The sequence below is a fragment of the Talpa occidentalis genome, unplaced genomic scaffold (assembly GCF_014898055.3).
Source record: "Talpa occidentalis isolate TD23 unplaced genomic scaffold, MPIMG_talOcc4v2.1 talOcc4.7, whole genome shotgun sequence".
Lineage (NCBI taxonomy): Eukaryota > Metazoa > Chordata > Mammalia > Eulipotyphla > Talpidae > Talpa > Talpa occidentalis.
In genome coordinates this window covers 39,463,236-39,487,873 of record NW_023605083.1, presented here as the reverse complement: position 1 = coordinate 39,487,873, position 24,638 = coordinate 39,463,236, and the positions used below count along the sequence as shown (strand labels likewise).

The following is a 24,638-nucleotide window of genomic DNA, read 5'->3' as shown; positions in this document are numbered from 1 at the left end:
GGGGGGGCGGGGGGGAGAGAGAAATCTGTCCTGGAAACCAAAGGTTGAGAATTTGGTTGGAAAGTTAGAAAGACAGGAAAGAATCTAGTCTTTGGCAGTAGGGTATACCCTTTACCCCAATTACCAGGTCCAGTGCCCTCACCTCAGGAAGATAGGATGGAAGCTGGGGTGACCCAGAAACTTGCTTGAGTGAGAACTTGGCCACAGGCGTCTATCTCTGCTATTCTGAGCAATTTCCCCCACACCAGGCCCCTGACAGCTTCTCGGGCTGATGGTGAGCATGGGGTGGGGGTTGGTGAAGGAGATGATGAGGTGGCTGTGGTAACGGAGGTGTCGATGATGGTGGTGGTGATACAATGCTGTGGCATTCACGGTGGTGACGAGGGTATCCGTTCCTACAGAGTGCCTACTTCATGCTGGGCTCCGCTCGAAATGAGCAGATGCGTGTTCTCATTTCCCAGACGAGGCGGCTGAGGCAGACAGGTGACCTCACTTGCCTGAGATCACGTTATTCGTAACAGCCTGAGAGAGAGAAGCCCCGATGCATCACGCCCCGCCAGCATCAGAGCAGAGAAGTCGGGGGACCCTCCCACGCTCCGGGTTCCTATGCAGATGGGGCGTCTGAAGCCCAGTGGAAGAGACTTTTCAAGTCACGCAGGAAGATGGCGGCAGAGTCTTCTCCAGGGACGCACCGACGCGGTTCTCCAGCAAGCCAGGACTCTCCAGAGGGGCAGGGGCTGTGGCCAGCTCTGGCTCGGCTGGGCTGACAAGGAGGAGTAGCTCAGACAATTAATGCAAATGCTATTTGTCACGCTGATGGTGTTACAGGGCAGGGAGAGGGGCAGCCCAGACCCCGCAAACCTGCCTATGCTATATAGGGTCCTGCCATCCGCCGCATCAACACAAAACATAGGAGACTTCAATGGGAAGGAACTTTGATAAAACTAGGAAACAATACAGGAAAGGCAAAGAATCTAGTTTCTAAATGAACTACCCAAAGTCACCCGTCCCCTCGTGGGTAAAACTCCATCCAAATGGGACTGGCCCAGAGCAAGGCCCCAAAGCCTGCCACAAGTCTAAAGCATCTTCCAGTGGGGACCCACAGAAAAGGGTCAGAAACCACCAGACAAGCCTGGAAGGAAAAGAGCAAAATCAAAATCAAGATAAAAGCTGCCACTGTCACCTCCCCATGGGTCTCACCACATCTGTGTCACCCCGTCCAAGACCAAAAGGCAAGCACAGTTTTTTCACGTGTCTCTAGGCAACATGCGCCTCCTCCAGGCCTCCTTCTGGCTCCATCCTGCCTCCCTCCTTCCTCAGTCTCCTCTGCAGCCTCTTCTCTCTCTCAGCTCCACCCTCCTTTTGGGTGGGGCAGGGAACCTGGAACCTCCCCCTTTGCTGGGGACCACCGGTTACAATGGCACAAAGTTGGGAACCCAGTTGGGACTCAGGTAGTGACCACTGCCCTGGGCTGCAGAAAAGGCCAAACTGCTGTCCACTTGCAGAAAATCTACCTACTGCACACCGGGCGTGGTAAGGTTTTGCATGTGGGAGGCACTGGGTGAACTGGACCCACTTTACAGAGGGAAATAAGTCACTGCAGAGACAAGGAAAGCACGGGCAGGGACAGTGATGCCCTCTAGAAATGCCCCATAGTCAAGGCAGCAGTTCAGTTTGGTCCAGGACCCAGCAAGGGCCCAGGTATTTCTTGCCCAGAATGCCCAGCTAGTAACGGTCGAGCCTAGATGAGGGTCTAGTTTTGTTGGAATTTCTCTTTATTGGGGTCAATAACTCTGAGGTCCTCCAAGCTGTGATTTCTGCCTCCAGAAAGGGGTGAGGAGAGGTGTGCCTGTGAGATGCCTCCAGGGAGCCTGGTGTGTGAGCCTGGGGATGTGACAGGTGGTAAGACAGAAGGAAAGCACCCGGGGCAATAAGAGGCCCCCTAATGGGGAGGTGCAGGCCCAGCCCCCAGCCTGAGGGCAGGGACCTCCCGATAGGATAGGATCGAAGAGCAGAAAATCAAAGCCCTCAGAGGATTAGCCTGGACAGCGGAGGCTGGCCTTAATAGACTTCCTGCATTAAAGAGGTTTTTTATTTGGTTTTGTGTTTAATATCGACGTTCCGTTTTACCCTGTTTGTCAGCACAGGCTGGGCTTGTGGGGCGCCCCGGGAGGGGGATGTCCCAGTGATGTGATGAGGAGCCTGGGCCTTGAGACAGGCTGTGAGGAGCTACCCAAGGCCCATGGCTAATTAAGGAGCAGAGATGAGGACCCGTGTTTCTGGCCTCCCAAATTTCTATCCGGGTGGGTAAACAGAAGCAGAGCCATCCCCAGAGCCTTCTTCAAGGAAATCATTCTATGATGGGGTGTGGGAAAGTTCAGTTCTGGAGTGGATTACGGGGGAGAGGGGCAAGCTTTAGGGGCGGGGAGAAGAATGGGAAGCGTAACCTTGGAGCAGACAGAAGAACACGTGGGCCACGGAGCAGAGAGATGCGTCTACCTGAGGGAACAATGCGCTGGATACGCTGCACAGAAGACAGGCTGTGAAGACGCTGAGGACGACACTTTCCATCTGTGGATATATTTGGAATGAAATGTTGGGCTTTGTTGGTAATAGACAAATGGTCCCGTTTTCATAACAGATGGCAACTTTTCACTGGCCTGTGAGATACGTGAATGAAATTGTTGGCTTAATTGTAAAGAATTTGTTTGGATTTTGCTTTTTTTTTTTTCCAAACAATTTTTTTCATTTTCTTTTCTTTTTTTATTTATGCCTAGAAGAGCTGAGAAGTAGGCCAGAGGTGTTGTGAGAGGGGTGAGGGTGGGTGGGGGGTGAGAGGATTCACCAGAGACCAAGTGGGGAGCAGAACAGGCAGATCCACCAAAATACACTGCTGAGGGGAGCAGCAGGTGAGACAGGAGAGGTCTGCTGTGCCATGTGGGTAGCTCCCTGGCTGGGGATCGAACTCATGATGTAGGGGTGATAGCGCTGAGACTTAACCCCTAGGCCACCAGGGAGGCCCTGGATTTCAATTTCTTTCACCTCTGTGGCAGAGTGCAGAATGGAAAAAGAATGTTAAACACCCATTGCTCCCTTAAAAATAGAAAAATATATATTAAAATTATTTTATTAAGAAATAGCAAAGATGCACATGGCCACCAATAGAGAAGAGAATGTGGGGTGGAGGGGGACTCCCCAGGCAGCAAGAACAGCAGAGCCCAGGCCCAGGCTGGATGGTGCTTGACCACATGGCGCGGCAGACCTCTCCTGTCTCGCCCGCTGCTCCCCTCAGCAGTGTATTTCGGTAGATCTGCATGTTCTGCTCCCCACTCTGTCTCTGGTGAATCCTCTCACCCCCCGCACCTCTGGTCTACACTCCAGCTCTTGTATGCATAAATAAATAAATCTTTAAAAAAATTGGGAGATAAAGATAATGATCCCCATTTCAGAGAGAAGGTAACTGAGGTACAGAAAGGTTAAATGATCTTTTTCAAGGTCACCCAGCTCATGGAACAGGGGTGAAATATGAACTCCAGGCCTCACCCAGGCTAGTCCTACCACACATTTTCTTTCTAAAGCCCAGAAAACAGCATTTGAACTCTTGAAGAGACCCAGTACTTTAGCATTTTGTTGTTGTGTTTCTATTTTGTGATCTTCATTTCAAAAATTAGATTAGACATTCTCATGGAACAGAAATCCAAAAGCACAGAAGGGCGTGCGGTGGCAGTGCCCCTCAACCCGTCCTCCATTCCAGAGCTCACCTCTGACCTTTGGTGAGGGCGGGAGGGGCCGACTTCAAAAATCGGTGGAATGTCGCTTTATAAGTTTTGCTTGCATAAGTCAAATTTCGTTTCAGCTGGCCCTGGGAGCAAGGACAGTGTTTGAAAATGAACCCAAGAGCATTACAATAGCTGTCTTCTCTCTCTGGTTTCTGCCTTTACAACTTTTGACATATGTAAATGCCAGAGGTGGAATCCAAAATCGTTGGAAAACAAATGATTTTCAAGTCTATAACCAAGTAGAAAGACAGGCTCTTTCCTTCCCAGGAAATGATGACTTTTCACAGCATTTCCTTAGTTCAATAAAGTTCAGAGAAGTTGATGGGTCTCTAAGGGGCCAGGCAGCCTCCGGGGCTTGTCAATTCCTCCTGCTTTATTTACTGCCAAGCAGGAAGGGAAGCAAAGAGCTGATCCGGGTCCTGAGTCAGAAAGCCTTTCTCTCTCTCTCTCTCTCTCTCTCTCTTCCCCCCCCCCCGCCCTTCTTTTGCTCTCTCCGATATTTCCTTCCCTTGTGACTTCATTTCCAATGCTGGCCGCAACAGCAGGGGTAGAATCCTCCCAAGATTCTACCACAGGAAGGACATGTCCCTCCATGGGAAGCACAGTGTAGACCCTGGTCCTGTCAGTCTCTCTGAAGGCGGCGTCAGCCCAGGGCCCTGGGCTGGTGGCCGGCGCCCACCTGCGTGGACCACAGCTCCTGTCCACTGTGCCGTTGCTCCATGGCTCTCCCTGCTGCTTTCTCCTCCCAGCCTCTCATCTCCCCTTACTTCCTTCCAGACTCAGCCCTGTTCTTCTTTAGCTTTTAGTGACTAACTCAACCCACATCAGGTAGCTGCTTTCAAACACCTTCCCCTCCAGACCTGGGAGTTCCTCACTTGACTGAGAGGAGCACATGAGAGTCGGGAACAAAACTCAGTTCTGAAAATTCCCAGTCTGCAATTTTGAGGAAGTCACACCCCCATTCTGAATCTCATTTCTTCATCTGTAAATTGAGGGATGTGACAGGCCACTCAGAGTGGCTTTCCAGGGCCACGCGTTTTTCTGGTTCTGGGGAAGTTTTGCCTTGTGTTGATAGGGCCTTTCTGTGGGAAGGATTCCTCAAACTCCCGGGAGCTTGGCCCACATCCCCACCTCAGCCCACCCTTGTTGACACTTCTCTGCCCCACCAGGCACCCAAGGAGACAAGTTTCTCTGCTACAAAATTTCTGGACCCACATCCCAAACCCTGCCTGCCTGAGGTCCCTCAGCTTGGTGCTTCTGACCTAGAGAATGGGGTAAAGAAAGCACCGTTAGGGCCTCCCTGGTGGCACAAGGGGTTAAGACGCAGCACTATGAAGCTGTCCGCAGCCACTGCAGCATGAGTTTGATCCCCAGCCAGGGAGCTACCCACATGGCACAGCAGACCTCTCCTGACTCACCTGCTGCTCCCCTCAGCAGTGTATTTCAGTTAATCTGCCTGTTCTGCACCCCACTGCTCTGCTGAATCCTCTCACCCCCCCCACACCTCTGGCCTGTACCCCAGTTCTTGTATGCATAAATAAATCTTTAAAAAAAAAAAAGAAAGCATCTCTAGCAGAGAGGAGGACGGACAGGGTGGACGGCCGCCTCACCATCTGGACGAGACACACACGTGACCTGCCCTGACGTGACCGATGGAGACAGTCTGCGTGTGTGTTGTGATAGTAACAGAAAAGGGTCACTCCTGACCTCACCTAGTGCGTGTTCTGGGACCTCAGTCTGGTGAAAGAAGAATATTTTCTTTTCCTGTCTACTTGCAGAAATTTCCTGCACATTCTGGACACCAGCCCTGTGTTAGTTATCCAGGGGGCAAATGCCTTCTCCTAATCTCTAGTGTGTCGATTAATTCGTTAGGGGTATAGTTCCTGTATTTCAATGCAGTCAAATATTTTCCTTTATGGTCAGTGTAACATGTTGTGCGCTGACATAAAATCATACTCTGGGGGCAAAAACAATATTTACTTCTAAAAGTTTTAAGATTTCTCTTTTCCTTTAGGACCTCTTTTGTGTGTGTTTGTGTGTGTGTGTGTGTGTAGAATCTCATTTTATCTTTCTGTTCAGATAGCCAATTGCCCATAAATACTTTTTAAAATTATGGTAAAATCAGTGTAAAATTCACTTGTATAGTGGCTAAGGGTTTGGTTCGGTGGCACCGAATATATTCACAGCTTGTGACCATCACCTCTAGTTCCAGAACATTCATCATCACCCCAAAGGGGAACCATATACTCAGTAAGCACTGATCCCCTCTCCCCTTCCCCAGCCGCAAGCAACCACTTTTCTGGCCCATTTTGGATATTTCATATAAATGGAATCGGACCAGGTGTGGCCTTTGTGCCTAGTTTTTCTCACTCAGCAGGACATTTTCAGAGTCCATCCGAGTTACCTCCTGCATCAGCCTTTCCTTCCTTTACACGCTGAGTAACACTCCATTGTATGATGGCCCACGTTTTGTTTATCTGTTCATCTGTGAATGGACATTTGGGCTGTTTCCATCTTTTTACTATTGTAAAGAGCACAGCTAGGACATGCCTGTGCAGGGGTGTTGGTGTGCACACCTGTTTTCAATTCTCTGGGGGGCGCAGCCACTTTCTGAGCCAAGTGTTCTTCCCCACTGAGTGTTCTTCCCCACTGATCTGCAGCTCTTCCTCTGTCTGGTGCTGAGTGAGTCTCCACATCTTGGCCCTCCCTCTCCCTCTCGGCTGACTCTGTTCCAGCAGCTAAGGACCCGCCTGGCACCACGCACCCTGCATGATTGCTGGAACTTCAAGGCGCACCTGCTATCTGGCCCCCACCAACTAGTCTCCACACTGTGGCCCTCCCTCTCCCTCTCAGCTCAGACTCTGTTCCAGCAGCCTAAGGATCCAGCCTGGTACCACGCACCCTGCGTGATTGCTGAACTTCAAGGCGTGCCTGCTATCTGCTAGGGCAAGTGCCAAGTCTCCCCGCCCTGCTTGGTCAACACTGTCCTGATTAAAGGAGGTCCCCTGTTCGTCCCTGTGAATTTTAGGTGCAGGGGCTGACAGGGGCCACACAAACCCTGTGGGCTTTGTTGGACACTTCCAGGATGATTTGAGGGGAGCTGTTACCTTTGTGAGGTTGAAGCTTCCTAGCAAACACAGCGGATCTTTTTCCTTCCACCTCAAGGCTTGTCTACATGACTCGCTCCCCTCCGGCTTATCATCTGTGGATTCTTCCTTCTTCCCATGCAGTCTTTCCCGGTCCTCTGTCTCCCTGATCACAACTGGCCTGAAAAATTAATTGGGAGGGTCTTGGTTTAATGTCCGGGGCGGTAGACTCCTCTGGGCCTATGACAACACCACGCTGGTTTACCTTGGTGCCCTCAGTCTGTAGGAAAGAGGCTGACAGGTAATAGGTAATAAATGTTGTCAAAAGACTAAAGAAGGTCCAGGAAGGAGGCCCTGGAGGACTGGCCCCCAAGAGCCTTGATGGTAACTAGAGAGATGAGGAACAAAGTTACTTAGCTGGATTAGGGATGTGCTGATTCAGATGTGCTGAGATTAAGTGAGCTCAGGTAAACTGCAGAGCTCTGCAAGCCAAGTTAGCCAGGCAAGTAGTCAGAGCTACTGGGTTCTCCTAAGGCCTAGCCTCAGTATTCAGTTTCACTCTCCTCTGAAGTTCCTTTAGCCTCCCCAGACCTTCCACCAACAGTTACCACATTCCCTCCCCCATCAACTAGTCATCTTGACTCCAATTTGCATATGAGGTAAATGAGTCTTGGTGGGGAACAGTGACTCATCTAAGGCCTAAAGTAGGCCTGGAGCTTCGGACCCACACTTAGCATGTATCATCTTTATGGTGGTTTCCGCAGCACTGGGTGAGTAGGATTGCTGGCTACATATTGACAACTATGTGGCTCCTCTCAAAAAAGAACTTTCAGAGCCAACGTGTGGACAAATTATTTTTATTTTATTGTTACTCAGGTAGAAGCTGAAAATGAAGCATGGACTCCTCATGCACATAACTCTTCAAACCAATTGTAGAAACCGAAACGAATCTTCTCAGTAAATACAAACATGACCACAAGGCCAATAAAATGCAAATTAACAACATTCAATTAATGTGACTGATGATGTGTTGCTCACAGCAGACCTCCTCCATGGCTCAACGGAGGCCGAGTAACGATTCGTTTTTTATGTTTCCTATCTCATTGTCTCTTGATTTCCATCATGATGACCCAGCACTTGAGCCAGTGTCAGAGTTGCTGTCATTGTTTTCTTAAAAAAAAAACATAAGGGGGCCTCCCCGGTGGCGCAGCGGTTGAGCGCTGGGTTGGGAAGCTGCCCGCAGCCTCTGCAACGCCAGTTCAATCCCCGGCTGCTCCCCGGCCACCAGAGGAGGGTCCCACATGGCGCACAGACCTCTCCTGCCGCCCGCTGCTCCCCTCAGCAGTGTACCTCGGTCCTTCTGCCTGCTCTGCTCCCCGCTCTGGCTCTGGTGAATTCTCTCACTGTCCCGCGCTTCTGACTATACCCAGTGCTTGTATAAATAAATGAATAAATAAATAAAATCTTAAAAAAAACAAAAAAAAACCCATAAAACCCACTATGAACTCCTTTATAATCTAGGATGATGGCCCAAACAATCTAAATAATGCATTCTCACACGCAGTAATGAAAGATGGGGAAGGCTAACTTAGCATTAGGTGCTCATTGTCTAGGCCTTGGGATACGCACTACGGATGAGCTGCTGCCAGTGTGTTCACCAAAGACAATAATGGGACGATTTACGTCCCAGCAAAGGGCCTTTGTGCTCAGGCAGATCCTCATTCCCTGTGTGGCTGATGATTCAAGTCTCCCAACACCCCACTGGACCTACCAGGGAACTTCATTCTCCCAAGATCCAGGACGGGAGGTGCCCACAGCCTCTGTGCATCCCCCATTTATTCAATTAGGCCTCTGTGGTTGTCTCATTTGCCTGAAACAATTAAAAGTAGACATCAGGGGCGACTCACGGCCGCTTTCACCATGTCAGCGCACAGTTCCAGTGCGTTCAATGACTTAAGACGCTCATGGAGTCACCTCTGAAAATGACCTTCAGTGGCAAACTGATCCTGGCATAAGGAAGTTTTGAGTTTCCCACGGGCAAAACAGATGGCCCTGACACCCCCCTCCGCCCCGCCCCGCCTGCAGGAGCGAGCTGACCGGGGTGGTGGCTGCGGGAGGAGCTGAGTGCGGGCAGCGGGTGCGCCCGTATCCAGGCCCCAGGAGGGGGCCGCTGCCGCACAGGGGCCAGAAGCACGAATTCTGACATAGTTTTTTTGGGGGGAGGGACGGCGGGTGGGGGCTCCCTGCTAAGTAACTCTACTTGAAAATCCTAGGGATGCGGCGAGCCCCGCCTGAGAAACTCGAGGCTGAGGGAGCCCTAGTCGTGCACAAACACCGGGCGGCGGGCCCCGCGCTACGTGCGCACGGAGCAGCCCCCCGCTTCCGGAGCACGAAGCTGAGGGGCTCCGCTCCGAGGGGCTGGAGCCCGCCGGCCTGTCCCTCGCTGCATCTGGCTCTTCCTTCCCCAGGAAACCCCGGGCGGGGGAGACCTCCCAGGCGCCGCTTCCCCGGGGTCTGGCCCTGCGCCAGCGCCCCAGGCCCCGCCCGCAGCCCGGGTCGCAGCCCCCACCCCGGCCCCCCAAGCGCGGCGCCTGGGGGCCGCCCCCCTCGCTGCCCGCGGCGGCTGGGGCCTGGCCGCGCGCACCAGGGATTGTCTTCTCTTTTTTGAGTGGAAATGAAACAAACACCCCCCCGCCCCCCGCCCCCGCCCCCGCGCCCGCCCAGCCGCCTGTCCGGGGCGGGCCCGGGGCGCACAGACCGGCGCGGCCGCAGGGAGAGCGCGCGCCCGGGGCCGGCGTCCTCGCACCGAGGGGCCCGCGGCTGGCGGCCGAGGCGCAGGCGGCACCCCCCGGCCGGGCACGCCCCGGGGCGCGGGCGGAGACCGCACCGCGACTGCTGCGCCGGGGGCCGGAGCCGACGCGCGCTCCAGCCCGGGGCGCGCCCGCCGCCCGCCGCCCCCCGGGCCCAGCTCCGGCGATCAGGTGGGTCCCGCGGGCGCCGCCCGAGCCCCCGGCGCGCGAGCGCGGCGGGGCGGCGCGGGGAGAGGCCCGGCCGGGTTCCGCCCCGCCGGGTTCCTGCTTTTGTTCTGCTCGCCACCGCCGCGCTCCGGCCCTTCCCGCCCCGCCGCTGCCGCCGCCCGCCCTGCAGGGAGAGCCGCCGCGGGGCGCGCGGGGCGGGAGTGAGGGGGCGGCTCGGGGAGCACCAGGGGAGTCTCCGCAGGGGCAGGAGGCTGTCCCCGTCTCGCCCAGGACTCCTGGGAAAAGGAAGCTTCTGCGAACGGGAAGCCTGGGGAGGAAGAGAGGGGTGCGTGCGCCCCGGGGGGCAGGGGTGCAGGGGAGGGACGGGAGAGCGCGGCGCTCGGGGAGCTGCTGACCGAGCCAAAAACCCAGCCTGGGAAAGTTCCAAACACTGCAACTTTGGCAGCAAAAGGGCCTGCTGCATGGGAGTGACGGGAGGAGGGTCCCTTGAACTGCGCGCCGCCGGGTTCCCTCTCCAGAGACACCCCACCCCACGTTTGAAAATGGCAGAAAAACAGCTAAGCGGAAGGATGGCACACACGCGTGCAGGGCGTCCAAGAAGGAGTAAAGTGGGGGCAATGTCAGGCGCCAGGAGAGAAAGGGGGCTAGAGACTCCCCAGTCTTCCCACTGGCCTCCCCGAGGGAGAAGGGGGGCTGGAGCCTGCCAGTCCCTTCTCCCCCCCCCCCCCAAAGGAGACCCTGGAAAGGAGACCCTGGCGGCTGTCCTGCGGCTCAGCTGATCCCTCCACTCCTGGCTCCTGAGCAGGCCTGGGGCCTCCTTCATTCACCTGGAAATAGATCCCTCTGTAGAGGCAGAAGATGCAAGGGGGGGGGGGGTCCTGGCCTTGCTCCCTCAAACCCCCCACCCCAGCACTCTCCCAGACACAGCCCCACCTTCTACCACCCCGAAATGGGGGTACTGCTGGAGTAAGGAAAATGCAGAGTGAGGAGGGGTGGGGTGTGTGTGTGTGAGAGGGGGGGGGAGAGGGAGGGAGAGGATGTGGATATGGCTGTTCTGTTGGAGCTTCTTTGACCACCTAAGCCCTCTCTACTTGCTAGGAGTCATTTCTGGGCATACCTTGCCTCCCCTACCAAACTGGGGGGGGACAGATAAGATTCCAGTTATTGTTAAAAGTAACAGGTGCTCTGTGGCTGAAGAGTCCCTGGGGTTTACCTGGTCCAGGAACTCCAACTGTGGAGCCCTAGGACTCTGACAGGCCAGCCTAGTGGCTTGATCCTGAGGGGCTCTGACCCCTCCCGGCATTGCAGACAGAGCAGTTCAGTTCTGCCTTTCTCTCTTCTCTGCACTGGAAACCACAGCAGCTGTTGCTATCTAATTCCTCTGACTAGTTAGAGCTGGGCAGGTTTCTGGGTGGAGAAACTGAGACAGGAAGTGTGCACAGTGATCTGGGCAAGTTGGACTGGAGGCCAAACCTTACCAGGAAACCTGTGTCCTCAGTCCCAGGCGTTTCTCCAGCCCTTAGCACGGCTCACCTGGACCCTAACCGAAGGGTCCCTGGGCTGCCGTGGGGTCTCATCCTTGGAGCTTTTGCAGCCCTGGAGGCACCTTCCCATGCAATTTGGTTTCAAAGACGGAGGTCAAGAAGAATTAGGTTCCCTGGGAGCTAGTCAGCAGCACCCGGCGCCTTTCCCAAGCCATCCCACCGAGTAGGAGAGGTGAGTGTCCTCCACCTGTTTTGCAGTGGAGGAAACGAAGGCTCAGAGATGTCAGCTCACTCGCAGCTGGGATTTGAGTAGAGGTGCTTCTGTCTCTAAGGCATGTGTGATTTCCACAGCGTGATCTCTCGTGGTGGGCAGAAAATGACAAATGGACAGATGGCTGATAGGGGAGCAGCGTCAGGCTGGGGACTGGCATTCACATAGGAGCATTCGTCGTATAAATACAACTTTATTTGATCTGCGACTCTGCCCTGAACTTTCTTTTTATGCTAGTGTTTATCTTAAAGCTCCGTAAATATTATTTTTCTAATTTGTAATTAAAATATAATTTGTATACAATAAAACGCACACTTTCAGGGACCCATTCGGCTTTGGAAAGTGGCTTACACTTGTGTAGCCAAATGAAATATTAAATATTTGCATCATCCTAAAAAGTCCTCATAGCCAGTGAATTTTCCTCTTCTCCTTGCAGGCAAACATTTTCTGATATAGAATTGTTAATTACATGTGCTTGTTCTTGGACTTGACATAAATTCAGCTATGCTGTATGTCTTTTTCATGTCTGGCTTATTTCACTTGACATAGTGTTTTGTTGTTTTTTTTAACTCATCTGTGTGTTTTTTTTTTTAACTCATACGTTGTTTCATTTTATTTTGGGGTAGTATTCCTTTCTATGGATATACCACAATTTGTTTATTTATTCTCCTGCTGGTGAACATTTGGGCCATTTTAAGTCTGGACTGTTTCTTATCAAAGTCTCTTGTGGACGTTTGTTGAGTAACATTGTTGGGTCACGGGGATTATCACTTTGTGGCCACACAGCAAAGTATGAGATGTAAAATTATGCCACATCATAATATTTGCATTGTCCATCTTTTTAACTTGCGTGTTTTTATTAATTGAGCCGTGATATTTTTATACCTTCGGTTTTTATCATGGCATTGTAAGAAGTGTTGGCGACAACACCATGAGCAAGGGGCAGAAGATGAAGAAGAGGTTGGCATGGAGGCCCACCATGTGTGACTTGGGAGGGAAGGAACCAATGGTGGTTGGAGCCGTGACCTTAAGAACAGAAGGAACGTTCTCTGTGTCTCTGTGTATCAGCAAGATGTCTTAGTTGTACAGACCTGGTTTATACTCTATAAACCAGTCAAGTTCATCCGCTGTTATGGGTTTTTTTTTTAAGATTTATTTATTTATGCATACAAGAACTGGGATGCAGGCCAGAGGTGCAGGGGGTGAGATAATTCACCAGAGACAAGAAGGGGGAACAGAACAGGTGGACTGACTGAAATACACTCCTGAGAGGAGCAGCGGGGAGACAGGAGAGGTCTGCTGCGCCATGTGGATAGCTCCCTGGCTGGGGATTGAACTGGTGCTGCAGTGGCTGCTGATAGCTTCATAGTGCTGAGACTTAACCTCTTGTGCCACCAGGGAGGCCCATTCTTATGGTTTTAAATGCTACCTGTGTAACAATCATCTTTATCTCCAGTTCATTTTTCTGTTTTGAGTTCCCGAGTCATATGTTTACCTGTCCACTGTGCATCGCTCCTTGGCTCTCCAAGACACTGCAAACTCATTGAGTTCAGAACGGAATTCATGTCTCATATTGGCTTTCTGCTGTGCACAAACCATGGTGCACTAGTTGAGGGCAATTAGAAAGAGGTCTGTTCAAGGTGGGGGTGGGTAGTGAATTTGGTTCCTGCTAAATGGTGCAGAAAAGGGGTCTCCTTGGTGGCGCATGGGGTTAAGACAAAGCACTATGAACCTATCTGAAGCCACTGCAGCACGAGTTCAATCCACCAGCCAGGGAGCTGACCCCCATGGCGCAGCAGACCTCTCCTCTCTCGTCCACTGCTCCCCCCAGCAGTGTATTTCAGTCAATCCGCCTGCTCTGTTCCCCATTCTGCCTCTGGTGAATCCTCTCACCCCCCCACACCTCTGACCTGTAGCCCAGCTCTTATATGCATAAGTAAATCTTTAAATAATAATAATAATAAATAGTAAATGGTGCAGAAAAGTCTTAGAAGAGAAGAACTAGAGATAACACTGGGCAGTTAGGAGGCTCACAAAATCTGAGAGCAGCTGTGATGGAGAGAAGGCAGGCAAGCCTTTCTAGGATCCTGAATGACTGGCCACCCTGGTGGGAGCAAAGGCAGTGGAGACGGTGATGTACTCAACTCCCCGGGAAGTTTCTGAGAGGTCAGAAGAGAGATTGACCTGTAGTGGGGAGACTGGATGAAGAAAGAATTTTAGGATGGGAAAGACAAGCGAACTATAGCCCCAGGAGGATTCAGTCCGGGAGAGGGCAGGGGTGGCAGATAGAACAAGGCGCCAGGAGGAGCAGGAGGGGTGGGGAGGGTGGGCTTTGGAAGGAGGGTGCATGTTCCACCTCTGAGACTGGATGTGAGAGAATGAAAACAGAAAACTTTATTAGCTACAGAATTTTCTGCTGACTCTCCAGGCACACAACTCCTAATCACGACATGCGAGGCCCTCAAGGTCCATTACCAGCTGCTCCCTGCTCATCGGGTGTATATGCTGGCGGCCACACCGCCTTATTCATCGCTCGCATTAGGTGGTGACCTCAGGGCAGGGATGGCTGCAGGGTTTTGTGCCTCTCCTGCGAGCCAGCCAGAAAATTTGCTCCATGTGTCTCCTGTCCTGGTATACGTTATTTTCATGCTAAAGGCTGGAGGGAGAAAGAAATGACACGATTCCTCTAAAGCCCTCTACTCTGAGCTGGCCTGGACTCTGAGTCACTTCAGCCCATGCTCCACTGGTCAAAGCCAGCTAAGTATATTTTTTGCTTGTTGGCAGGGAATGGGCACTTGGAACCCTAATCCACCTGACTGCATGTGTTTGTTAACTTCTTGATAAAGGTTCCACTTTTTCTCTCCAGGTTAACCCCCACCACACCACCTTCTCTTTGAGAGCCTTGTTCCGCTTTTCTCAAGCGTGACAATAGCCTTTCAAGTCCCTTTACCTGTGTCTCAAGTCATCACTTCAGCCCTCCCCCCACCCCCATCTAATCCATGCCTGCTTCAGTGGATCCTGTCTCTCTGCCACCCTCCAGACAGTCTCTGCTGCAGCCCCTGCTCTGCCCTCCCTGTCCTGTTCCGGTCTCCTGTTCTCCAGCACATCTTGTCACTGCAACCCGAGCCTTGTCCCCAGACACCAACTGATCAGGTTTCCTGTCTTTGCAAGACTCCCTCTGCCCTCACGATAAAGCACATGATCCTGTAGGGGACACCTGTGGTCGCACATGACCCGCTTACCACTGGAGAGAACAACTGACTTCCTGAAAGCCTCTTCTGAATTTTTTGCCTCCGGGCTTTTCCCCATCTGCTTCGTCAGTGCGGAATGCCCACTCTGCCTCCTGCCCAAATCCACCCACAGACTCCTATTCATCCTTCAAGACCCAGCTCTGTGAGTCCACCCTCTTTGTCCTGCCGCCCATGAATTAGGCACTCTCCTCCAGCCTTCCTCGCTCCCTGGGTTTCTTGCAGTCCCTGGCCTTACTCTGTCACCTGTCATCATTTCTTCCCTCAGGTGAGCAGCTCCTGAAGGAGCCAGGTGGGTTAGTTTGAGAAGTCAAAGAGTGACAGAGATTTGGTCCATGGCCTAAAGGCAAAAAGGTCACCATTTAGTGTATTTACCCCAGAGTATTTCTACATGTCCTTTCAGTTTGAAAAGCGTAAGTAGAAATATGTCTAAATCTCCAGCCCAAGAACTGTACTGTTCAGTGTGTCCAAACCCAACGAGGAGGCCACAGACCTCAGCTGCACTGTGCACCATGGGCCCAGACATGGGGGTGGCAAGACTGGGGCTCCTGCTCTCATTGCGCTCATTTTTATTGCCCACAGTCTCGGGAAAGGGAGGCAGCAATGGCAGTGGGGTGGAGAGCCCAGGTGGGTGTCACAGTTTGTGCACCAGAAATGCCACGCAAGCATTCACTGGAGCTGGGTGATGGGTGTGGTCTGCTGTGCGCCCCACCTGAAGCCATGGGTGGCTGGCAGGAGAAAGCACGGAGTTGCCACTGGGCCAGGTCCTAACTCGAGGAGGAGTGATCTGAGACCAGGGAGGAGAGCTCAGGGGCCACTTCTGGGCAGTGGGAGGAAGAATTTCCAGGTGGGCGTGATCCAGATGAATGAATGATGTTGAGACAAGGGCCCTGGGAGAGACTGACCAGCCATGATGGGAAGCCCCCGGAGAGCGCAGGCAGACAGAGAATTATTATCACTGGGTTCTCGACACGGCTGGCAGGTTGAAAAGTCATATATCTATCTCACTTGAGCCTTACAAAAGCCCTGGGAGGCCTGACAAGCAGGAATTATCACACCCCTCCCTTTTACATGTGGGGAAACACAGGCGCAGAGATTTAAATCTTGGCTGAGACAGCTCAAGAATGAAGTGCCCGAAATGAATCGTGACCGGGTCCTGACTCCAGAGTCGTTTGGGGATCTGGGTACAGTACAGGAACAGGCAGAGTGAAGGTAGCTCTGAAACTGGTGGAGACTGGGGTGCCTGGAACCTGGAAGAGGCAGGGTTAGAAAGGCCGCGTATCGTTAGTTCTTAATACAAGTTTTAAGTTCTGTCCCAGTTAGGGTTCTATCCCAGTTGGGAGCTTTAAATGCATTGGCCTTGACCCCAATTAGGAATGGGGCACTGCACAGAATCTGAGCTGAGAGTAAGCTGGTCTGGCGCCACCAGGTGCTGTGGCGGGGGCGGGGCTGTCAGAACCTCAGTGTACCTGCTGGAGCCTCAGGCAGGAGGCTGTGGTCTAGCAAACTGCTCTCTGAGCAACACCTGCTGCAGCCAAGTCCAGACCCACAGGAAGTGATCATCTACAAGGGAGAAACGGTTGTACTCAGAGGAATCCAGTTTTCAAACCCCACTTGCCAGTCGGCACCAGAATCTGTGGCTCTGGAAGATGCACCCTTTGCAGAGACTCATGCTTTCAATCAGAATCAATATTCACTGAGCCACTGACAATTCATTAACTCATTCATTAACGTGTACAGAATGTATCAGGCACCTGCTATGTGCTGTACTGAGATACCTGGGGGGTAGCAGTGAGCAGAGACATAGCCCTGCCCACGTGGAGGCTAGAATTTAGCTTGGGAGACAGTTGGAACTCCCAACTGCACAGCAAAAGCCATGAAGGACAGTATGGGTGTCACAGGGGTCTGAATCTGTCTAGAGAGGTAGTTAGGGAAGGCTTCCCTGGGGAGGTGACCTTTTAATTGAGCCCTGTAGGAATTAGAGGGTGAAAAGGGAAGAGGTTTCAGACAGAGAGAAGCGCCTATGAGAACCAATCACCCTGACATCTCCCCGTTGTTCCAGAATCCAGATGGCCCTGTGGCTGGAGGAGCAGAGAAGGGAGCTGGCCCAGAGTGATGGGCTGACTGCCCAGAGGGGTGGCTTTGGGACTGGCAGCATCTGTGAGCAGAACAGCTGCCCTTTTTTCTCCTCCCTCAGGGAAACCAGAAGTCCTCAAGTGTCCGGCCAGCTGTCCCTGATGGGAACTTGCCTTTGTATCTGTGGGAAAAACCAAGACTCTTCAGAAAATCAAGGGCAGGGTTTCCGTTAAGGTGGATACGGGTCTCTGAGACAAGGTCCTGGGTCTGTGTTTGCTCTCAGTTTAACTAAGTCTGTGGTTTCTTCTAGGTTGGTATTTTGTAACGCAAACTGTATTTTCATATGTTGGCCAGAGCTGTGTGGTACATTTGCAAATATTCCTATGTACGGATTTAATTGAACGCTTAGGAATTCACCCCCTGGCATGAACACACTCCGTAAATGTTTGGGGCTGACAGATTGGGTAGCACATGGGTAGGTGTACTGGTCAGGAATCGTGGTTGCAAGCTTTGGAAGGATCTACTGTTGCTCGCAGTATCCCCAGGGGAGATGGAAAACCTGGCTGGGCAGAACCAACACGGGTCAGGCAATAGGCAATTCAGACTCTCAAACAGGAGCAATTTCTAGCTCTTGCTGCTGGAACCTTCTATTGGCATTCTAACTTTGTGTCACGGGTGTGGGCTGGTGTGGGATTTAGAGATAATACAAGTGTCTAGTGCCTGGCCTGCCTTGCTATGAAAAATTCGCTACTGTTCCATGATTAGTAGTAACAGTAACTTTACTCTGTGATCAGAAGTTAGGCTCTGGCAGGAAGAAAGGAAACCCAGCCACCCAGAGGAATTCACAAGTGCCCTATAAGCATTTCTATAGAGAGAGCCTCCTTTAAATGTCCACCTCCCCAGGATACTCACCATCAGATTTAATTTAGCAAAAATAAATAAATGAGTGAATGAATCACCATCTTATAAATCCCAACAAATATTGTTGAAGAGACCAGTTCTTTTGCAGGAACAGACAGTTCTGTTTAGAGATCCCAGGCTGACTTCCCTACTGTGGAGGCCTTAAAAAAGGAAGAGGACAGTTCCCACCCTCGTCACTGCAGCCCCCAGCCCCCCACCACCACAGCAAAGATGGGCAGGAAAGACAGAGATCCACCCTCTGCCAGAGGCACAGACTCCCACAAATACAGGATTAGAGGCACGATAAGTACTTCATGATCAGCTCTTGACCAAATAAAAGGCCTCCTCGTGTGGCATCTGCCCATTTCCATCCTGTCAATATTTCCATCCTGCCCAGTCCCCGGCTACCATTGGCGTCGCTGTTTTATTTTTCACCACATCTAGATACCATAGCGGTAAATCACCTCAATAAAATAAAATGTAGTAAAACAATTAGGAAGTGATGCGTCTTGATAATAACCTTTGTTCCTAATATAATGCATTGAATTGTAAGTTTACAGAATTTAATTTTCAATGATGGCAGTGTTTAACAACTTGCGTGCCAAATTCCTGAAAATTTCACAGTCAGGTGTGATAAGCCGGCATGAGTCATCTGCACCCTGCTGGTGGCTTGCAAGGTCCTTGGGGCCCCTAGAGGGACCAGCACAATTAGGGCCTCCCCAAAAGGATTCTGCCCTCCCCAGTCCTTTCTAACATGTCAGCATCTTTTATTTGTTTTATAACCCTTTTCAACACTTGAAATTATTTCCTTAATTGCTTGATGATTATAATTATTAATGTTGTTTGTTTACCAACTAGGATAGGACATTTGTGAGGACTAAGTACTTACTGTTGGGTTCACTGCTGAATCCGCAGGGCTGAGCACTGCGTGCGCATAGTAGGCCCACAATAAGCCTGGAGTGATGGGATGAATGGAGGTCGGATAAGGTGTCTTTGAGGGTTCAAACAGTGTCTCTGTTGTCAGTGCGTTTCTCCTTGAGCCTGTTTCCTTGACGGCAAAAGAAAAGCAGTTGAGCAAAGACCCCGAAGTTTCTCTTCGGCTGTAAAATGTCTCCACCTGATAAAGACAGTCTGGCCAAACATTCTCAGCTGAGCATCTCCTACCTGTTCTTAAGACTGACAGTTCTGGTCTTTTCCTTATGGAAAAGCTTTTAACACAAGTGGCTGCTAGGCTGTGCCACGCCCTGCCCACTGGGCCTGTAATTCAAGGTCCCTGATGTTTGCTGCTGGGCGAAAGGAGGAATGTGGGCCTCTGTGGGTCAGTCCCGCAGACCAGGGGTCCACCACTCCATCCACGTGGGGCCCAATGGGGGTGCCCTGGGAGGCCGGAGAGTGACACCCCCACCCTCTAACCCCCTTGCATGTGCTTTGAATCTTAGGCCACTGGGGAGAAACGCAGCCCTTCTTCCAGGCTTGCCCTGTCTGATCCTCCACGGCCTGACACCAGTAAAATACTGTAAAATGAATCGCTTTCGATTCCCGTGTCTCCTCCTGGAGGAAAAAACAGCGTCTGCAGGCCCCACTCTGAGAGCCCGGGCGCTGGCAGGGCACGTCTATGTTTCACCTGGTGTCGGAGGACGCTGGGACAGCAGGTCCTCCAGATGCACCTTCTCTGTTTTGTCTTTAGAATGTTGATGACCAAAAACCAACGTGGCTGATGGCTGACACTGACGGTGACGTCAGGCCCTGTTTTCCTTCTACGTCCTTTCGCTTAAAGTTGGTTTCCAAGAACCTACCTCCGCACAGTAAGAGGGTTTATTTGCGGCTCCTCCCCTCCAGGTGAGGACAGGCCAGGCCAGGCCAGGGTGCCCACAGTCCCTGCCAGGTGCGGAGTGAGGCAGTGCCACCCACACCTCACGTTCCAGCGGTGAGAGGGCCACAGTCCTGTTAGGTGGAGTCTTTGTTCTTTGTCCTGTGGGGCCCAGCGTCCTCTTGACCAGCAAGGCCCAAGGCAGAGGTAAGAAGAGATAACCCAGGCTCTGCACCTCACTGTTCTTCTCTTCAAAAGACCATCCTCTTCAGGGCAGGCTGGAGGTGGGTCGGAGACCCCTCCTTTGCCACTGAGTCTGAGTGCAGCTAGAGACCTTGTCTGGGGTCCGGCAACTTAGGGCAGCAACTGATCCCCGAATCCATTTGCTTTGGGGCAGCATCCTAGGATCTGTGTCTCTTTCCCTAGTTTCCTTTTCCTGCTTGGCTTACACAGTTGTTCAGGTTTGCTTTCTCTGAGTGATGGGGCCTGGGCTGGGTCTGAAGTGCCGGTGGACTCGCTGGGCAGACTGGGAGGGGAAAGCAATCAGAAGCGAGAGGAATAACAAAACGGTAATTTTTGGGCTTCTGGGTGTTTACGCCAGATGCTATGGTAGGTGCTTCCCACCCCACATGGTGTCTTGGTCTTTACAAATGAGGAAACTGAGGACAGAATAAGACATCTGCCTAGGTCACGTGGTAAGGGAGACTGCGCCTCGGACACTGGCAAGGACAGCGTGCCCTCCGTCATGGCGTGGTACTGCTTCCCGCCAGAAGCCAAAAGAGAGCTGGTCCCACAGCCCCTCAATCCAGCCCCCTCATTCAGTGGATGGGGAAATGGAGGCCGAGACGAGGCTTCCCTGAGGTCACCCGGGCACTTCTGGAGCCCAGAAGTCCAGCACTCCTCCTGCTCTGCTGTGCACCTTCAGCAAGTGTTGGGGTCATGATACAGGGTAACGTGGAGTGTGGGTGGCTATTCTACTAATGCCATCAGAACAAAGGGTGTGTGACCTCTTCCTCCCCCCCCCCCCGCTCCCCCCTCCCCTGTGAATACCTGGGTGGGGGAGGGGTGGGAACCCAACCTTGTCCTCCACTCAAGCTGTTTGAGAAAGGTCTTAGTTTGGGGAACTAGAGTCCTTTGTTCCCTGTGGGCCTCTCCATGCGCAGAGAAACAAGTGCTCTTCAGCTGCTGGATGTCCCATTTCCTGTTTGTGCGCTGGGACTGAGGGAGCACTGTGGGTGTGGGGCAAAGGAGGGGGGAGCCTTCCTTACTGGAATTACAGTAGTCAGCCGGTGTCCAGAAGATTGTGCCTCATGTGCTGCTGTGTGGATGGGGAAACTGAGGCTCCAAGGAGGAGAACGTTCCCCAGCTCACATAGTGCACTGGGATGACTGGGTTTGCTTGGTCTGACATGGTAAAATCACAGGCGACACCTACGAGGTCTCCAGTGCACCTCCCCATGTTGATGGGGAGATGAGAACCTGACAACAGGTGGAGGGAGTAAGGATGGAAGGGTTCCTTTTTAAGGTGATAGAACTGGCCAGGGCAGAACCCCGAGATCTCATTTTTTTAAATAAACATTCAACATGTGCGGCCACCGAATGCCACTTGCCTGCCAGATGCCGGTGAGCCAGGTCTGTCTGGTGAGGCAGCAGATATTAATCAAAGACACACCCTTATGTGGCCAAAGAGCAGGTGCTGCCAAGGAGAATGACATGGGGAGGACTTCCCTTAGGAAGGGTCAGGCAGCTGGAAGCTAAAGGATGAGGAGGGTGAATGAGTGCCCGGGAGTGCCAGAGATCAGAAGCCAACCCAGTTTAGTGCCTCAAAGAGTCTTCCACCCCTTAAAAACTTTAGGAAAGAGGCAGGAGGTAAACAACTAAACAAAGGAGATAGTGTCAGAAGCTAAAATGACTGGGGTTCCCTCCCCCACCCCACCCCTTCAGGCCAAGGAGCTATAGAAAGCCCTCAACTGGCTGTTTTGTAATGATGTGATGAATAAGATGGCCTCTTTGAGCCTGTTTCTCCATCTCTCGCTCTGTGATCTCACACAAACTTCCTGCAAAAGGGCTTTGGCCAAGCAATGTGGGCACCGAAGCCAGGGTTGGGCGATGGGGTGGCTGGGCTCCCCGTCTCTACGTCCTCCGAGACTGTCCCTGAGCCCCAGGTCTGAGGAGCCCTGTCTCCTCCCCAGAGTTTCACCCAGACCTGTAATCGGCCATCGGCATTAACTTCATATGGCACCCCCCGCCTCCCAATGCCCCTCTGAGGCACATGTGCATCTTGAAAGTGAACTACTAGGAAACAGGGAGTCCGACTACGCCTCAGTGGCACCTCACACAGGCAGCTCCATTTAATAACCCTCATAACAACCTTACAATGCGGGCCTGTTGGCTAGGTGAGGCCCCTGATGTGCCTACGGACGCTGCCTAAGGCCACCTAGCTAGTGCCAGGCCTGAATAATCCTACCCTCCTCATCCTGGAGCCTACCTTCCCGACTGCCTGCCCTTAAGCCAGCCCTGAGCAGAGGGCCCAGGAGCCAGGAAAGGTGGGCACGAGTGTCGGGGTGGGCAGCACCCTGGCAGGCGGACACCTTGGCTGCCCTCTATGCCAATATCCTTCAAAAATGTGTTCAACATTTATTGGAGAATGAGAGGCAGATTGGAAAAGTGGGCTTGTAGTGAATACAGACGGCAGGTCGCTTTCTGGATTCTTCTACGCAAGGACACAGAAAGGGACAGAAAACAGAATGGGCAGAATTCACTGACGCAGCCCCTTTCCCAGCTGCAGTGAGTTTATGTCCTGAAGAAACACTGGCTGTTCCCACTTTCCAGCAGTTTTCTGTTCTCCCTTCAGTTTGCATCTGAGCTTTTCCAAGCCAGACAGCTTCTTGGGAGGCTCACTGGAAGATTGATTTTGGTTCCTTTTCTATTTGAAATTTATTTAATTACGGATGAGAACAACTAGTCTCAGAGAGAACGGCCGTCTTCATCTGTTTGGGTTGAGCAGTGTGGTGTGTGCTGCAGCTCGCATCCTTGAACTTGGCTCCTTGTCAGAAACTATGGCTTATATTTACATGAAAAACAGCAGTGCACTTTGGAGAGTGTCAGAGGACACCAGATCAGTTTAGGTAAATAGCTTTCGGTCTGATTGTAAAAGTAGTATCTTCTCAGGGTAGACATTTAAAAAGTGCAGAGAATAAAAGGATGAAGATGGTGACTGTTGCAATCTCATTGCATGGAATTCATCTCTGTGACCAGATATGACTGTCATTCTGGCCAGTATTTTTCTTTTCTTTTTTTTTAAAAAGATTTATTTATTTATTTATACAAGCACTGGGTACAGTCAGAAGTTTGGGAGGGTGAGAGAATTCACCAGAGCTAAAGCGGGGAGCAGAACAGGCAGACTGACGAAGTACACTGCTGAGGGGAGCAGCAGGCATGGCAGGAGAGGTCTGCGCACCATGTGGGACCCTCACCCGGCGGCCGGGGATTGAACCAGCACTGCAGAGGCTGTGGGCAGCTTCGCAGCCCAGTGCTCAGCTGCTGCGCCACCAGGGGAGGCCCTGGCCAGTATTTTTCTTTACTACGGTAATATATACATAACATGAAACTGACTGCTGAAAGCCTCTTGAGTATGCAGTTTAATAGATTCAGCCCGTTTGTTCACACTGTTGTACAACCATCTTCAGAACATTTTCATCATCGCAAGCAGAAACTCTACTAATGAAGCATTAACTTCCCCATGCCCCCTCCCCCCAAACCTCTATTCCACTTCTGCGTCTATCAATAGGACTACCTTGGATACCGCACCTTAGTAAAACCACACATTTGCCCTTGTGTCTGGCAGTAAAAACTTAGCAAGACCTTAGCATGAGTTCATCCATCCCTAGCCTGGGTCAGGGTTTCCTTCTTTTTCCAGGTAGAATGACGTCCCGTGGTATGGACACACCACGTTTTGTTTATCCAGTCAATTGTCAAAGGACATATGAGTTGTTTCCACCTCTCTGCTATTATGAGTAATACTGCTTGCCATTGGTATACAAAGACCTCTTCAGTCCCTGCTTTCAGTTCTTTTGGGGATAGACCCCAAAAGGCAGAAGCAGGATTCTGGCTCATATGGTAATTTATGTTTAAGGTTCTGAGAAGTCACCATACTTGTCCAGCAACTTTCATGTATAACATTGTGGTGGTACAATTTTGTATCTGACTTTCTTGTTAAACTTTTCATTTGCTAATTATTCTTCAAAACAACAACAACAACAAAAAACACTTCTTTTTTGAAGGCTGCATAGTATCCCATTGCATGGTGATGCATCCTTTTCCCCTCCACATACTGGTTTCTGGACCACAGCCAAAATATTTCAAATCATGATGATAAAATAAAAATTTGCCCCTAGAAGAGAGCCTTCAGCTCTGCTCAGCCTTGTTGGAGAAATACTCACCAAATATGGGTTGCTGCCTTCACGGGATTTTAGTTTTTTCTTTGGGAAGCATCCAAATCACTGCTTCTAAACATTCTTTGTAGTAGGAACCCTTATTACAAACAAAGGAACACACAGAAGCTCAGTGTATAACAGCAAACAGATAAAGGAGAGATGATGTAAAGTTGGGTCCCGAGTCCTGCTCTCTCTCAGAAGAGATGCCTCCCACTCTCCTCTCTATGGACACTAGGGGACTTCAGGGAGATTCTGGGGTTCTCTGGAATACAGTTTGAAAAGAGCAGGCTAGCCCAGTACCTTTCATTTAAAGAAAGGCAGATGTCCTAAAAGAAGGGGCTCGCCTGAGGTCAAGTTCACACCTTTGTTCATGCATCTGTGTGCATGTCAGAATCACTTATGATGATGCAGAAAATGCAGGTGCCCGGGACCCTTCCTTCCAGTCTCCAAGGCTGGGCATGAAGGCTGACCGGGATTGGAACCCCCAGCTCCACAGCCCACCCTGGCCACTGCGAGGTGCTCACCATCTCAGCCTCTTACATTTGCAGAAGCTTGTCCTTGAACCCCAAAT

General features: G+C 51.7%; 1 protein-coding gene and 1 long non-coding RNA gene across 2 annotated transcripts in view; one reads left to right on the top strand and one right to left on the bottom strand.

Moving 5' to 3' along the window:
* Positions 1-2,430: 2,430 nt before the first annotated feature.
* Positions 2,431-8,760, bottom strand: LOC129144896 (uncharacterized). Its single transcript, XR_008549702.1, has 3 exons — positions 8,637-8,760; positions 6,887-7,046; positions 2,431-2,571 (listed from the first exon to the last, which is right to left on the bottom strand). It is a non-coding gene; the product is annotated as an uncharacterized LOC129144896 (long non-coding RNA).
* A 1,053-nt stretch (positions 8,761-9,813) lies between these two features.
* GGTA1 (glycoprotein alpha-galactosyltransferase 1 (inactive)) overlaps positions 9,814-24,638 on the top strand; it is a 61,250-nt gene continuing 46,425 nt past the window's right edge. The window contains exon 1 of the mRNA XM_037494241.2: positions 9,814-9,846. The gene's annotated coding sequence lies outside the window, so the exon portion shown is untranslated. The remainder of the gene's footprint in view (positions 9,847-24,638) is intronic.